The sequence below is a fragment of the Meles meles genome, chromosome 1 (genome assembly GCF_922984935.1).
Source record: "Meles meles chromosome 1, mMelMel3.1 paternal haplotype, whole genome shotgun sequence".
Taxonomy (NCBI): Eukaryota; Metazoa; Chordata; class Mammalia; order Carnivora; family Mustelidae; genus Meles; species Meles meles.
In genome coordinates, this window is record NC_060066.1 from 122,987,835 (window position 1) to 123,002,200 (window position 14,366).

Genomic DNA, 14,366 nt, shown 5'->3' on the forward strand with positions numbered 1-14,366 from the left:
AGCACAGACTTTTCTGGAAGTAAAGATTTTCTGTTAGGTGTTGCAGTCCATGTGGTGTCTCTGACAATGACTCTGCTCTTGCACTGTGTCTTGAAAGCAGCCACAGACCATTCATGACAAATGCTCCAGCCACACTTGATTGACAGAATACAGGGGGAGGTCCCATTTGGCCCACAGATAGTAGTTTCCCACACCTCAGATCTGCAACATGATGGATGATGCAGGAGAGGGCTCTTCTTTTCCAATGGCAGAGTGGGAGTACAATTTTCCAGTGGCTGGGTGGGAGTACACTGGAATCTATCCTGCTTAACCCCTGTCTCTCCACTTGAAAGGGAAAAAAAAGATGATAGTGAGACTGGCCAACAAGTAAGGCCTCAGGAATTCTCCAGCTTTTCTCTGTAGGCCTCAAGCTTCTCATAACACATTTGTCTGTGGTTGAATCCCATGTAGGTATTGTTTGGCTGAGTCAGTCCCCATTGCCTGGCGGGTATATCTTGCAGGTTATGTACCACACAGATGATCATCTTGTTCAGGCCAAGACCATGAGCACATTTGGGATTCTCTTGGGTTAGTGGAGGATCTAGCATGTGTGGGCTTCAGGATGAGTCTGTTTGAGCCCTCAGCAATATTATGGAGCCCCTGGCTTCCTGGGCCCTCTGTGGCACTGGCACAGGCCTAGTCTAGGCCACTTGTGCAGTCCCGATGGAAAAGCCCCTGGCCTGCATGCTCCACCCCATGCTTCGCTCTGCAGGCTGAGACCTCAGGTTCCTCCCACCTCACTGGCTGGGACCAGGTCACATGCCCATGGATGAGCCAATCCCTGGAGCCAGGGAGTGGAACCATGGAGATTGGCACAGGCTTTTAGGACCACTGTTGTAATGACTTTTCTAATGGCTGTGGTGGCGAGATCTGGGATACATGTTTGTTAATAAAATGAATATTAATTTCTGACAGTAAGTGGGTCCAAGGTGCTGCTTAGCACCTAGCACCTCGCACCTCAGTCCAAGCACCTCAGGACAACTATACTCCTCCTCAGAGCCAATGGCTATGAATGAGCAAGGTGGATGGAAACTGGTCTGGAGTGCACAAGGGAAGGGTGTGTGTGTGTAGGGGGTTGGGGATAATAGATCTGGCCAAGCTGTATCTCCAACTTACCTAGGTTCAAGAAGGTGTGGGGAATCCGTGGTATCTCATCCTCCATCGTTTTGCAGATGAAGAATATGCCTTTTGCATGGAGTATGGCAAGACTTGTTCCAAGTATTCTCTAGTTGATACAGAACTCAGGGAAAGCAGAACACTCCATCTGTTAGGAGAGGCGTGAGAGGCTGAGTGCTCTTAAGAAGGTGTCCGGTTTTCGCAGAGCTCACTGTGAGCCTGCACACAGGACTGATGAGGACAGTCATGGCTTTGTTCTGAGGATGGAATATTGGAAGAATGCAGTGCCCTCTGTAATCCGTGTGGCTCTGGGATCGCCAATCTAGAGAGCTTGGGAGTCAGAACTCTGAGGACGGATGCAAAAATTCTCACAAATATACTAGCAAATAGGACCCAACAATCCATAAAAAGGATGGTTCACCATGACCAAATCACATTTCTTTCTGGGCTGCAAGGGTGGTTTGACAACTGCAACTCAATCAATGGAATCTACAATTTTTTTTTAAAGATTTTATTTATTTATTTGACAGAGAGAGATCACAAGTAGGCAGAGAGGCAAGCAGAGAGAGTGAGAGGGAAGCAGGCTCCCTGCCAAGCAGAGAGCCCGATGCGGGACTCGATCCCAGGACCCTGAGATCATGACCTGAGCCGAAGGCAGTGGCCTAAACCACTGAGCCACCCAGGCGCCCCTGGAATCTACAATCTTAATAGGAAAAAAAAAAAAAACAAGAACCATAGGATCCTCTAAATACATGCAGAAAAAGCATTCAACAAATTAATGCATCCCTTCTTGATCAAAACTCTTCACCATGGAGGGATAGAGGGTACATTCACATCATAAAGGCCATCTATAAAAACATACAGAGAATATCATTCTCAGTGGGGAAAAACTGAGAGCTTTTTCCTTCAGGTCAGGAACACAACAGGGAGCCCATTCTCTTCACTATTGTTCAACGTATTGTTTAACTAGAATTCCTAGCCTCTGGCATCAGACAGCAAAAAGAAATAAAACGTGTCTTAATCAGCAAAGAAGAAGTCAAACTCTCATCATTTGCAGACAATAGGATATTTTCTGTGAAAAAACCAAAAGACTCCAACCCCAAATTTCTAGAACTCATCCAGGAATTCTGTAAAGTGGCAGGAAATAAAATCAATACACAGAAATCACTTCCATTTTTCTGCAGCAACAATGCAACAGAAGAAAGAGAAATTAAGGAGCCCATCCCATGTATAATCGCACCCCAAACTATAAGATATTTAGGACTCCACCTAACCAAAAAGGCAAAGGATCTGTACTCAGAAAACCATACCATAGTCATGAATGAAATGGAAGAAGACACAAAGAAATGGAAAAACTTTCCATGGTCATGGATTGGAAGAACAAGTGTTGTGAAAATGTCTATGCTACCCAGAACAATCCACAGATTCAATGCAATCCCTATCAAAATACCATCAACATTTTTCATGGAACTGGAATGAATAATCCCCAGATTTGTATGGAAGAAGAAAAGACCCTGAATAGCCAAAGGGATGTTGAAAAAAATAACCAACGCTGATGGTAATGCAATTGTAGACTTCAAACTCTTTTACAAAGCTGTAATATCAAGACAGTATGGTCCTGGTAGAAAAATAGACACATAGATCAATGGAACAGAATAGAGATACCAGAAATGGACGCTCACCTCTAGGGTCAACTTATCTTCCTCAAAGAAGGAAAGAATATCTAATTGAGAGAAAAGTGTCTTCAATAAATGGTTTTGGGAACATGGGACAGCCATATGCAGAGGAATGAAACTGGACCATTTCCTTATACCATACACAAAAAATAGACTCCAAGTGGATGAAAAACCTCAGTGTGAGACAAGAATTCATCCAGATCCTTGAGGAGAAGAGAGACAGGAACCTCTTTGACTTCAGCCACAGCAACTTCTTTGCTAGATACATCTACAAAGGTGAGGGAAACAAAAGCAAAACTGAACTTTTGGGATTTCATCAAGATAGGAAGCTTTTATCAGACACATGAAAAAATGCTCATCATTACTAGCCATCAGGGAGATTCAAATTAAAACCACATTGAGATATCACCTTACACCCCTTAGAATGGCCAAAATTAGCAAGACAGGAAACAACGTGTGCTGGAGAGAATGTGAAGAAAGGGGAACCCTCTTACACTGTTGGTCGGAATGCAAGTTGGTGCAGCCACTTTGGAGAACAGTGTGGAGATTCCTCAAGAAATTAAAAATAGAACTTCCCTATGGCCCTGCAATTGCACTGCTGGGTATTTACCCCAAAGATACAGATGTAGTGAAAAGAAGAGCCATCTGTACCCCAATATTTATTGCAGCAATGGCCACGGTCGCCAAACTGTGGAAAGAACCAAGATGCCCTTCAATGGACGCATGGATAAGGAAGATGTGGTCCATATACACGATGGAGTATTATGCCTCCATCAGAAAGGATGAATACCCAACTTTTGTAGCAACATGGATCGGACTGGAAGAGATTACGCTGAGTGAAATAAGTCAAGCAGAGAGTCAAGTATCATATGGTTTCACTTATTTGTGGAGCATAACAAAGAACATGGAGGACATGGGGAGATGGAGAGGAGAAGGGAGTTGAGGGAAATTGGAAGGGGAGGTGAGCCATGAGAGGCTATGGACTCTGAAAAACAACCTGAGGGTTTTGAAGGGGTGGGGGGTGGGAGGTTGGGGAACCAGGTGGTGGATAATAGGGAGGGCACGTATTTGCATGGAGCACTGGGTGTGGTGCAAAAACAATGAATCCTGCTTCGCTGAAAAGAAATTTTTAAAAGTGGGAAAAAAAAAAAAGATAGGAAGCTTTCACACAACAAAGGAAACAGTCAACAAACTCCAAAGAAGACATCCAAATGGCCAACAGGCACTTTAAAAAGTGCTCAACTTCCCTCGATATTAGGAAAATACAAATCAAATCCATAAGGAGATACCACGTTACACCACTCAGAATGGCTAAAATGAACAAGTCAGGAAAAGACAGGTATGGTGAGGATGTGGAGAAAGGGGAATCCTTTTATACTCTTGGTGGAAATGCAACCTGGTGAAGCCACCCTGGAAGACAGTGTGGAAGTTCTTCAAGAAGTTGAAAATAGAACTATCCTACAACGCTGCAGTTGTACTGCTGTATATTTACCCCAAAGATACAAATGTAGTGATCTGAACAGTCACCTTCACCCCAATGTTTATAGCAGCAGTCCACACAAGAACCAGAGTATGCAAAGAGGCCAGACGTCCATCGACAAGTGACTGGATGTATATGGATATATATGTACCACTGAATATTATGCAGCCATCAAAAAATGAAATCTTGGCATTTTCAATGACATGGATGGAACTAGAGGATATTATGCTAAGTGAAATAAGTCTATCAGAGAAGGACAATTATCATATGATCTCACTGATATGGAAATTTAAGAAACAAGACAGAGGATCATAGGGAAAGAGAAAAAGAAAGGAATTAAGATAAAACCAGAGAAGGAGTCAAAGCAAGGAGACACTTAATATCAGGAAACAAACTGAGGGTTTCTGAAGGAGAGTAAGGTGAGGGAATGGGGTGGCTGGGTGAAGGGCATGGGGAGGGTATGTGCTGTGGTGAGCACTGTGTGCTGTGTACAACAAAAGGATCTCAAACTTGGGCCCCTGAAACAAATAACACATTATATGATCATAGTAAAAAAGAAATGAAAGAAAAACATTTAGATAATGTTTACAAATGTAAACTATGTAAAAATAAATAAATAATCTCATTGATAGAAAGCAAGCAAGCAAGCAAACAAGGGACTAAGCAACCTAGAGTCACCACACTCCAATTCAAGTTAGATTACAAAGCTGTTGTCATCAAAACAGTACAGTACTGGTATAAAAACAGAGACACAGGTCAATGGAACACAACAGAAAGCTTGGAAACTGATAATCATAGTACTTTTGGCAAAGTATATTCATTCACATATTAAAGATATATTTAAACTTAGCTCTAATAGAATTATTTACTCTAAATGGGAATTAATAATATTCATGTCCTGTTCCTACATTTGCTTCTAAAAATAGCATTTTTAAACATGAGTTTTATATACATATATTTTATAAAATAAGGATGATTTAGAATCCACCCTTTTAGGAAAGTTTAAATTCACTTTAATAAACCTACCACAGAAAAGGAAATCTAGATACATCATCACAACTGAGAACATCACAAAAGAAGACAATCAGACACAATCTGGTATCTGATGGAATAGAATACTACTTAAGTAGTTCTGCCCAAATGTTCAACCTGCTGAAAGCTATACATCAAGCTACTCGTATACAAAAACAGAGATGTCAGAGAAAAGTCCTACCAAAGTATATGAAGACATCATCAATGAAGACCACACTACATATATTCCGACAGGAAAAATATTTTTCCAACAAATAAACTGTAAAATTAAAAAACAAAAACAAAAACAGAAAGAGGAAGGAAAGAAGGATAGAAGGAAGGAAGGAAAGAGAGGAAGAAGAAAGGAAGGAAGGAAGGAGAGAAAGAAAGGAAGGAAGAAAAAAGCCTCAGAAACTAACCCACACATGTATAGTCTTAACTTATGGCACAGCCGAAAATATACAATGGGGGAAAGGACTGTCTCCAGTGAACAGTATTGGGAAATCTGCACACTAAATGCAGAAGAATGGGACTGGATCACTTTCTTATACTGTTGGGTCCCCCAAAAACTGGGTATCCCAATAATGGGTCCGTGATTAAAGGAGCGAGACTGATATAAGGCGAAAGTCAAGCAAAGCTTTATTTTGCGCCAAGCATCAAGAATCTAACCGAGGGGCGCCTGGGTGGCTCAGTGGATTAAGCCGCTGCCTTCAGCTTGGGTCATGATCTCAGGGTCCTGGGATCGAGCCCCGCATCGGGCTCTCTGCTCCGCGGGGAGCCTGCTTCCTCCTCTCTCTCTGCCTGACTCTCTGCCTACTTGTGATCTCTCTCTGTCAAATAAATAAATAAAATCTTTAAAAAAAAAAAAAAATCTAACCGAACGTTTGGGGCCGCACCCGTTACAAGAGAGAGCGACCCTTCTCTGTTTCACAGACTAGCTTTTAAGGGCAAAGGCCATGTGGTTGGGTCTGGCCATGCACAGGTGGCCAATGAAAATGTAACACACACAGGAAACTCCACAGTGATGCTAGGTGACCAATTGAATTACAATTTACCCTAGTAGACACTTGAACCTGCCTATTACACCTTGATTAGGATTGGCTCCAAAAAGGCTCCCAGAGGGCAGGGGTCCCTACTCCTTGGTAGCTAAGGAGACAGTATGCAACCCCCCACTGATCGGATGTCTCCACCTGGCCTGACCCACCCTTGTATCTGGGCTTTGTTACCTGGAGCTGGTTTCCTGGACTTGTTTCCAAGTAAATCCCCTGGGGGAAGGGGAGCAGGGACAGTTTCTAAATAGGTCCTTACATTCCCCCCATTTCTTTGGAGACTAGTCAAATCTTTGACTTTTTAGCCAGTTCCATATCCCCCCTTTTAATGGCTGCTAGACTGTTTTAATGACTCCAGTGTGATTTACCCAGAAATAGTACTTCTCTCCTAAGGTTATTCAGAGCCCCCCCTCCTTTTATCAGAAACAGTAAGTAACCCCCCCTCCTTTACTTTGCAATTGCTTATACTTCCCGCCTATATCTTAACAGGGCCAACAGTGAATTTAATGAACTCATTGTTTGAGTCTTAGTTTTAGTCCACAATCTGCAGGGTTCATTGGCAGCAGCATCCACCTCTGGGGGTCGTTCTTGTCCTTGGTTTGTTTGACGTGACCTGCGTGAATCCAGGCCCTGATGCCGTCTACTTTTATTGCCATGGAGGTGGTCAGGATGACAGTAAACGGTCCCTTCCAGCGAGGCTCCAGCCTCCCACTTGGCAGCAGCACATCCAAACTAAGTCCCTGGGTTGATGAGGATGTGGTTCCACCTCTGTCTCTGTCCCAGTGTGGGCAGTCCGGATCCCTGCATGGGCTCTTTTTCAGACAGACTGTAATGCCTGCAGTGACTGGAGTACAGACTGATCAGTCATTTCTGCTATAGCAACCTCTTTCTTTCCTCCCTCTTCCCATTCTAGTTCTTCCCACATTTACCACCTGATATTGAGCATATCTGTCAACATCTTGAGCCATATGCCCTACTTTAGAAACATAGAACTGCTTGCCCATAAGCTCTTTAAGCTTGCCTGTCCCCAAGTGAGTGCCCTGATGTATTTGGCTTACTAATTTTCTTCTAGTCTTAGCCCAATCTCCTTCATAGTCTAATTTAGTCCATTTCTGTAAATATACTTGCATCCTTGACCAGGAAGGCCGTGGCAGCAATTATGCGGAAGCAAGGGGGGAACCCAGCCGCTACTGGATCTAGTTTCTTGCTAAGATAGGCTACTGGTCTTTGCCAAGGCCCCAGAGTCTGGGTCAAAACTCCTTCAGTTACTCCTGTCTTTCCATCCACATACAAGTGGAAGGGCTTGGTGACATCTGGGATGGCCAGTGCTGGGGCACTCAGTAAGGCTGTTTGTAATTCCCGAAATGCTCCTTCTGCCTCGGCTGTCCACTCTACCATAGTGAATCCTCCCTTAGCCAGTCCATAGAGAGGTCGCCCCATTTTCGTGAACCATGGTATCCACAGCCTGCTGTAGCCCAACGTCCCAAGAAACTCCCTCTTGGAGACCAAACCCTAAATATGTGGTGTGGCTCTTACAAAGCTGTGTTTTCATTGCTGACACCCAATACCCTTTTCCCTGCAGAGTCTGTAAGACAGCTCTCGTCCCATGCAAGCAAGACCCATAGTCCTCAGCGGCTATCTCTACTATTCTCACTAACTAAGTCAGATTCTTCCTTTTAAATCCTTTAATTTTCTGAAGTTTCCTCCTTATATCTGGCGCTGACTGACTGGCAAAAGCAAGATCGTTTACCCGAGTTATTGTGAAACTTCTCTGAAGTTTACCTTAAGCTGTCTAGCTTAGGTAAATAAACATTTAACAATCTAATCTAGAATTTAACACCCATAAAGGCATGTTATTAAAACATAATTTTTCTCTCTAAAATAACCCTCATTTCCAGAGATAGCTAAATCCGGACTAATTCATTTGAAAAACAAGTCCAGTTTTAACAAACTTGGCCTAATTATTTACATAAGCTCAGCAAGAACAGTAAGTGATCATATAGATTTAGAATCTGCTTTGCTGGAACTTCTTATAAGGAATCTCTAGGTTGAACTTTTAGTAGCCTCTCCGGGCCAGAAGCCAAGCCACGTAGTTGCCATCAGACATGCCTGCAATACCTGTTGACTTGGGCAAATTACCCTTCCTGAGGTCCTGCCCAAAGTATCCTGAGGCTCCTCCTCCTGCCAGGGACTGACATTCTTTACTCACCTGGTCAGGCTGCTGGGTAAGCAAGGTATCAGGCCAACAGTTCGAAAGGGCTTTACAGCTCCAGGTTTCATAAAGTCAACCTTAGTCCCTTTAAGCTGTCTGGTCATATCTGAGTCTTTTCAAATATGACATTCCAGTCAAAGCCTTGGTAAAATAACCAGTTATTTTACCTGTCCTGTTACAAGAAGAACAGATTCTTATTGAACTTATGAAAATGGCTGATTGCCAAGGAAGAAAGAATACTTACTGAGACCTTTTGGTTTCAGAGGGTTCAGATGGAGAGAAAAGTTGAATGACTTGATTCATTTACAAATGAGTACCTTTACAGGTAACTTAAGAAAAAGTTCCCCTAGTGTAGAGGAGCAAACATTACAGAACCAGTAATGTTTAAAACATTAAGAGACACAACATTACAACCTTTCAGTTCATCTAGTCCCATGTTACTAATTCTGGTTTAGTCTGAATGTAGCCCTTACTTCTATAAATTTTTACCCATTTCAGTTCCCAGGATTTTAACATATCAAAGACCTGTTATTTGTCCTGAAAGCCTTCCCATATGAATTTCCTTTAGGGCGAAATTCATCTTACAAGAGAATTAAAACAATTACAAATGACAAAAACTCAGAATAGATATGGTTAAATATCAAGTGTGACCCTTATCAAAACATTAAACTCTAGGAAATGTATAGAACCTCTAGAATAATTACAGCATTTACCCAAATCTAACCCAAGTTTTATCATTGGTTTAGCAGTACTTCCTGAGTTAACTTAGCATATAAAGGAAGCCTTATGAGCCAGAGAGATCTCATTTACAACTCTGGGCAGGCAAAGAGAAAACCATTTGCCCTTTTTTATAGAAAACCAGCTTTTCTATACCAGTGTCTTTTCTTTTTTTTTTATTTTTAAGCGTGCAGTCTTAAGATTTCTGTGTTTCCCTCCATTTGGAATGTTTCCCATTCCATCATGAATGATGCCGCAGACAAAGGGAGGGGGATCTTTCAGATGCTGTCTTACTCGCGTCCCTCACGGGAACTTAGGAGCATCTTAGCTAAGGTCTGTCCGTATAAACCCCAGACGAGGCTACTCCGTGGAGTAAATGACCATTATGCCTATGACGCCCCACAAGACTCAGGGTGCAGCCCACGCAAACTCCATAGCCAAAGCGGTGGAGCCATACAGACACATTCAGTCAGGCACTCTTCAGATTCAAACAGGTTGGACATCTCCCCCCACCGGGTCTCCCTTTCCATTCTTTCTGATGCATCTAACTCAGACAGTGGCCCTGGGCCTGTTTTTCTTTCTTATTCAAACAGAATCAGGCATCTGGTATTTTCCTTTTACACATCTCCTACTCTTTTACATATAGAGCTGTTTCCCTTATTTTCATCAGTCTTAATTATACTTAGCAGAATTTTGTACACTTAGGAATACCTTAACCTCTACTGAAGACTAAGTATTAACCAATTGTGAACTGTTACAACAGAGTTCTTTAGGTGGCAAATTTATCAATCAGTTAAGCACAAAACATGTTTACCAACAGATTTCAAAAACACCAACCTAGTTCCAGCAACCAGCGCTCTAGCATTTTATCCCATTTGGTTTAAAGTTTCAGGTTACCAAAGACTTTGAAAGCTACTTTAACAATTACCCATTAAAACCCTGAGACAGCCAATTACCCATCAGTTTAGTTATCTCTTTGCTAATAGATTTAAACAGATTTTAACAGATTTTTTTGACCTTAAGTAAAATCTCTGAAGTTTCACATTTACTACTGTTAACTCAAAAGACGTTTATCCTAATTAACCCAAAAAACTTAACTTAGCTCAAATACTGATTTACGTTCCACCTGGGCCCACTCCACTTCGAATGTGTTTACCTAAGACCCGTGTGGGAAGATCCGGAGTGGGGGGTGTTAGGTCCAGGGGGTGCTCTTCTTGTTTCCTGACAGTGAAGAACAGAACAAAGTGCCACCAGAATGCAGAGAAAGGGTTCCCAGTTCTAGGGCTCATCAGCTCCAAGAGAGGAGCACACGCCATGCTTTCCCGCCAGCAAGGAGGAAGGGCTAGGCAGTCTCTGTCAGGCCAGAGAGGGCAAGGAATGTCCCCGAAACAAAGTTGTTTCGGCAGCTGCTTGGGAATATTCCTTAAAGTCTCTGTCTCGAGTTAGACTACCCCCAGTTGGCTCCAGTTATATAGCCATTAAGAGTCAGAGTTCCCTTACTCTCTGCTTGCCCCATTCCTTTAAACACAACAAACAGCACAGCAGACAACAAAAAGACAAGACAAAGACAACCGCAGGCCCAGCAGTTCTTACCCAGAACCTACCACCGGTGGGGAATTTTTGATCTTCTGGCCATCCAGGGGGACTCGAACCCCCTGGCTGCCTAGGGGGACTCGAACCCCCTGACTGCCTAGGGGGACTCGAACCCCCTGACTGTCTAGGGGGTCTCAAATCCCCTGGCGATCTACCAGTGGAGGGAAGTGTCCCTGCATCCTCTCCAGCCCTGGGGAGCATGGCCGCGTCCGGCTTCACCCCGGTGGGCTATACCCGGAGCTCCACCCAGACAGACCGACTGATCTCACAGAGCACCTGGAGATCGGCAGATCCCACAGAGTAAAATCTGTGAGATCTTACCTCGAGGCTTTTCCCAGAAATTCTGATGCTGGCTCAGTTCTTGTGGTTTAATCCCGGACAGAGCCTCCATATGTTGGGTCTCCCCAAAACTGGGTACCCCAATAATGGGTCCGTGATTAAAGGAGCGAGACTAATATAAGGTGAAAGTCAAGCAAAGCTTTATTTCACGCCAAGCATCAAGAATCTAACCGAACGTTTGGGGCCGCACCCGTTACAAGAGAGAGCAACCCTTCTCTGTTTCACAGACTAGCTTTTAAGGGCAAAGGCCATGTGGTTGGGTCTGGCCATGCACAGGTGGCCAATGAAAATGTAACTGAAAGAGTGCTCTTTTGCTTTTCTGTAACCGCTTGGCTCCCTCAATACAATGTTAGTCGGTAACCTCATAACAGCTGTTTCTTAGCAAGATAGGGCACTCCCTGCAAACAGCTTTCTCCTCATAACAGCTGTTTCTTAGCAAGATAGGGCACTCCCTGCAAACAGCTTTCTCGTAAGATATGGCCTAATACCTAATCACGTAGGCAGGGGGCCGCATAGTCACGTTAGTCACGTAGGCAGGGGGCTGCATAGTCACATAGATAGGATACTTTTCTGCTGAATCCTAAGGCCTAAACTCCCCTCTTTGTTTCCCTTTCCCGCCTTTCTCTTTGTGCGCGCAAGTCTCCCAAAGCCAATCCGTATACACCAAGTATGCCTTTTTCAAATGTTCAAATTGTCAGCCAATCAGCTCCGTCTCAAGGTACAAAACTTGTTTGTACCTGTCTATAAAAACCCTGCACCACTCCAGCCTGGGGTGCTCAGCTAGCAGGAGCTGCTGACCACCCTCAGGCGCCCGCGCTGCAATAAAGAACCTCTTGCTGTTTGCATCCTGTGGCAGTGTTGAATTCTTGGGTAAGGGGATCCGCGGGTCTTTCATTTGGAGGTCCCACCGAGATCATCGGACTCCTGCCCAAGGATCCAACTGACTCCCACCGGGAGGTAAGCTGGCCAGCATTTAAGCCTTAATACCTGGGTTCTCGTCTTCTGTCTCATGTTCTCGTTTTCCGTCTGTCTGCCTATACGCCTGTATAGGACTGTACTACTACGCGTAGTAGATCTGTATTCTGGGCAGCTTGAGAAGGAGTTGACGAACTCGGACTTCTCCCCTGCCACCCTGGGGGACGCCCCAGGGATCAGAGGGGCCCAATTTTTCGGGGCCCCACACGTATCCGAGGGATACGTCTGTCTGTGGGCCACAGAGGATTCCTCACGGCCATCTGAATCTGTACTTTCAGTTTTGCACTGAAATCGCGCAGCGTTTCTTTTTGCCGGCTCGTTAAATGTCTTATGTGTTTTGTGTATCTTTCTCGTTGCACTTTGGGTTTCCCTTGATTCCATGTGTGTGACTATGTAAGGCAGATATACTGGTGCCCCCCCCCCACGAATGTGCAGCTGGGGCGAAGAAAAAAAAAAAAGGGAGCTCAGAAGCGGGCTAGGCAGGCTGGATCGGAAGCTAGAAGGAACGCCCCTACTGCCTGGGCTGCACGGTGCGGCGGCGCAGCTGCAAGTTCTGAGCTGCTCGCCTGTCCAGGCAGTCGGGGGCCTCCCGACTCCTGCAGCTGCTCGCCATCTCTGTGCCCTTAGGAGAGAGGGAAACACTATGCCTAGCAAGGAAAATGTGCGATTTTAGAGACAGAACCAGTAAGTAGGAGACAGGTATGCCAGAAATAGAAACAAGAAAGATAGTGGACAGGAGGATATAAGGGAGCCAATGGCTGTAACCAGAGCCAACTGGGGTTGGTCTAACTCAGGACAGAGACCTTAAGGAATATTCCCAAGCAGCTGCCAAAACTTCTTTGTTTTGGGGAAGTTCCCTGTTTTCTCTGGCCTGACTTGGACTGCTTAACCCTAAGTTAAGTTTGATGTTTCAATTAAGATTGACATGTCTTTTAAGTTATCAGCAGTAAATGTAAAACTTCAAAGTTTACTGAAGGTCAAATAAGCTCATGTTACTGGTTAAAATTTGTTAGCAAAAAGAAATTACTAAACTGATGGTTAATTGTCTGTCTCAAAGTTTTAATGGGTAATTGTTAAAGTAGCTTTCAAAGTCTTTAGTAACCTAAAAGTTCAAAGTTTTGCTTGGATAACAAATAAAATTAAATTTGTTGGACATCTAGGTCTTTTTCAGATAGAATAGAATACTAAAGCATTGATTACTGAACATAAGTTTGTGCTTTTAACTTATTATAGCAAGGAAACTAAGAATATTTAAATCTGTTGGTAAACATGTTTTGTGCTTAACTGATTCATAATTTGCCATCTAAAGAATTCTGTTATAATGTTCACAATTGGTTAATACTTAGTTTTCACTAGAGATTAAGGTGTTTCTAAGAGTACAAAATTCTGCTTAGTGTAACTAAGACTGATGAAAATAAAGAAAGCAACTCTGTATGTAGGAAAGTAGGATATATATAAGAAAGATTTAAGGAATGGGAGATCTCAGGCGAACTGAGCTTGCAGCTCCGGGGAGGGTCCAGGGATGCTGAGTGGCTAGGGGTACCATGGCTGGTGCTGCAAGTCCCCCTGAAGCCCGAGCTCTCACTGGCTGCCTCTGTAGCATCCTTTCCTCTGGTGCTGCCAAGCTGGTCCACATCTCACCTGGATTCAGAGCTCAGTGCTACATGGGTCCTGGGGGCTCCCCCGGGGCGGCCCAAGGACTGCCATTGGACCCTTGGCCAGAGAGATAAAAGAAAGAGGAGGCTCACACAACTCCCTAATGTGATAGATGCTGCCTTCCCTTTGACTCGTCCTGCCTGGGATTTTAATACGGCCGAAGGTAGGAACCACCTAAATCTTTACCGCCAGTTACTCATAGCAGGTCTCCATAATGTGGGGTGCCACCCCACCGATTTGGCTCAGGTAAGACAGGTCACTCAGGGGTCAGAGGAATCTCCAACCGCTTTTCTAGAAAGGCTTAAGGAGACTTATCGCAGGTATACGCCCTTTGACCCAGATAGCAATGAGCAGAGAGGAAACGTTTCTATGACGTTTATATGGCAGTCAGCACCAGATATAAGGAATAAACTACAGCGCTTAGAGAATCTACAAGATTTCTCTTTGCAAGATTTATTAAAGGAGGCAGAAAAGATTTTTAATAAAAGAGAGACTTAGGAAGT

At 43.9% G+C, this 14,366-nt stretch overlaps 1 long non-coding RNA gene across 1 annotated transcript; it reads left to right on the forward strand.

Annotated features, from left to right (window-relative positions):
- The first annotated feature begins 240 nt into the window (after positions 1–240).
- Positions 241–14,075, forward strand: LOC123941885. The gene is made up of 3 exons (XR_006818363.1): positions 241–252; positions 8,724–8,728; positions 13,745–14,075. It is a non-coding gene; the product is annotated as an uncharacterized LOC123941885 (long non-coding RNA).
- The last annotated feature ends 291 nt before the right edge of the window (positions 14,076–14,366 follow it).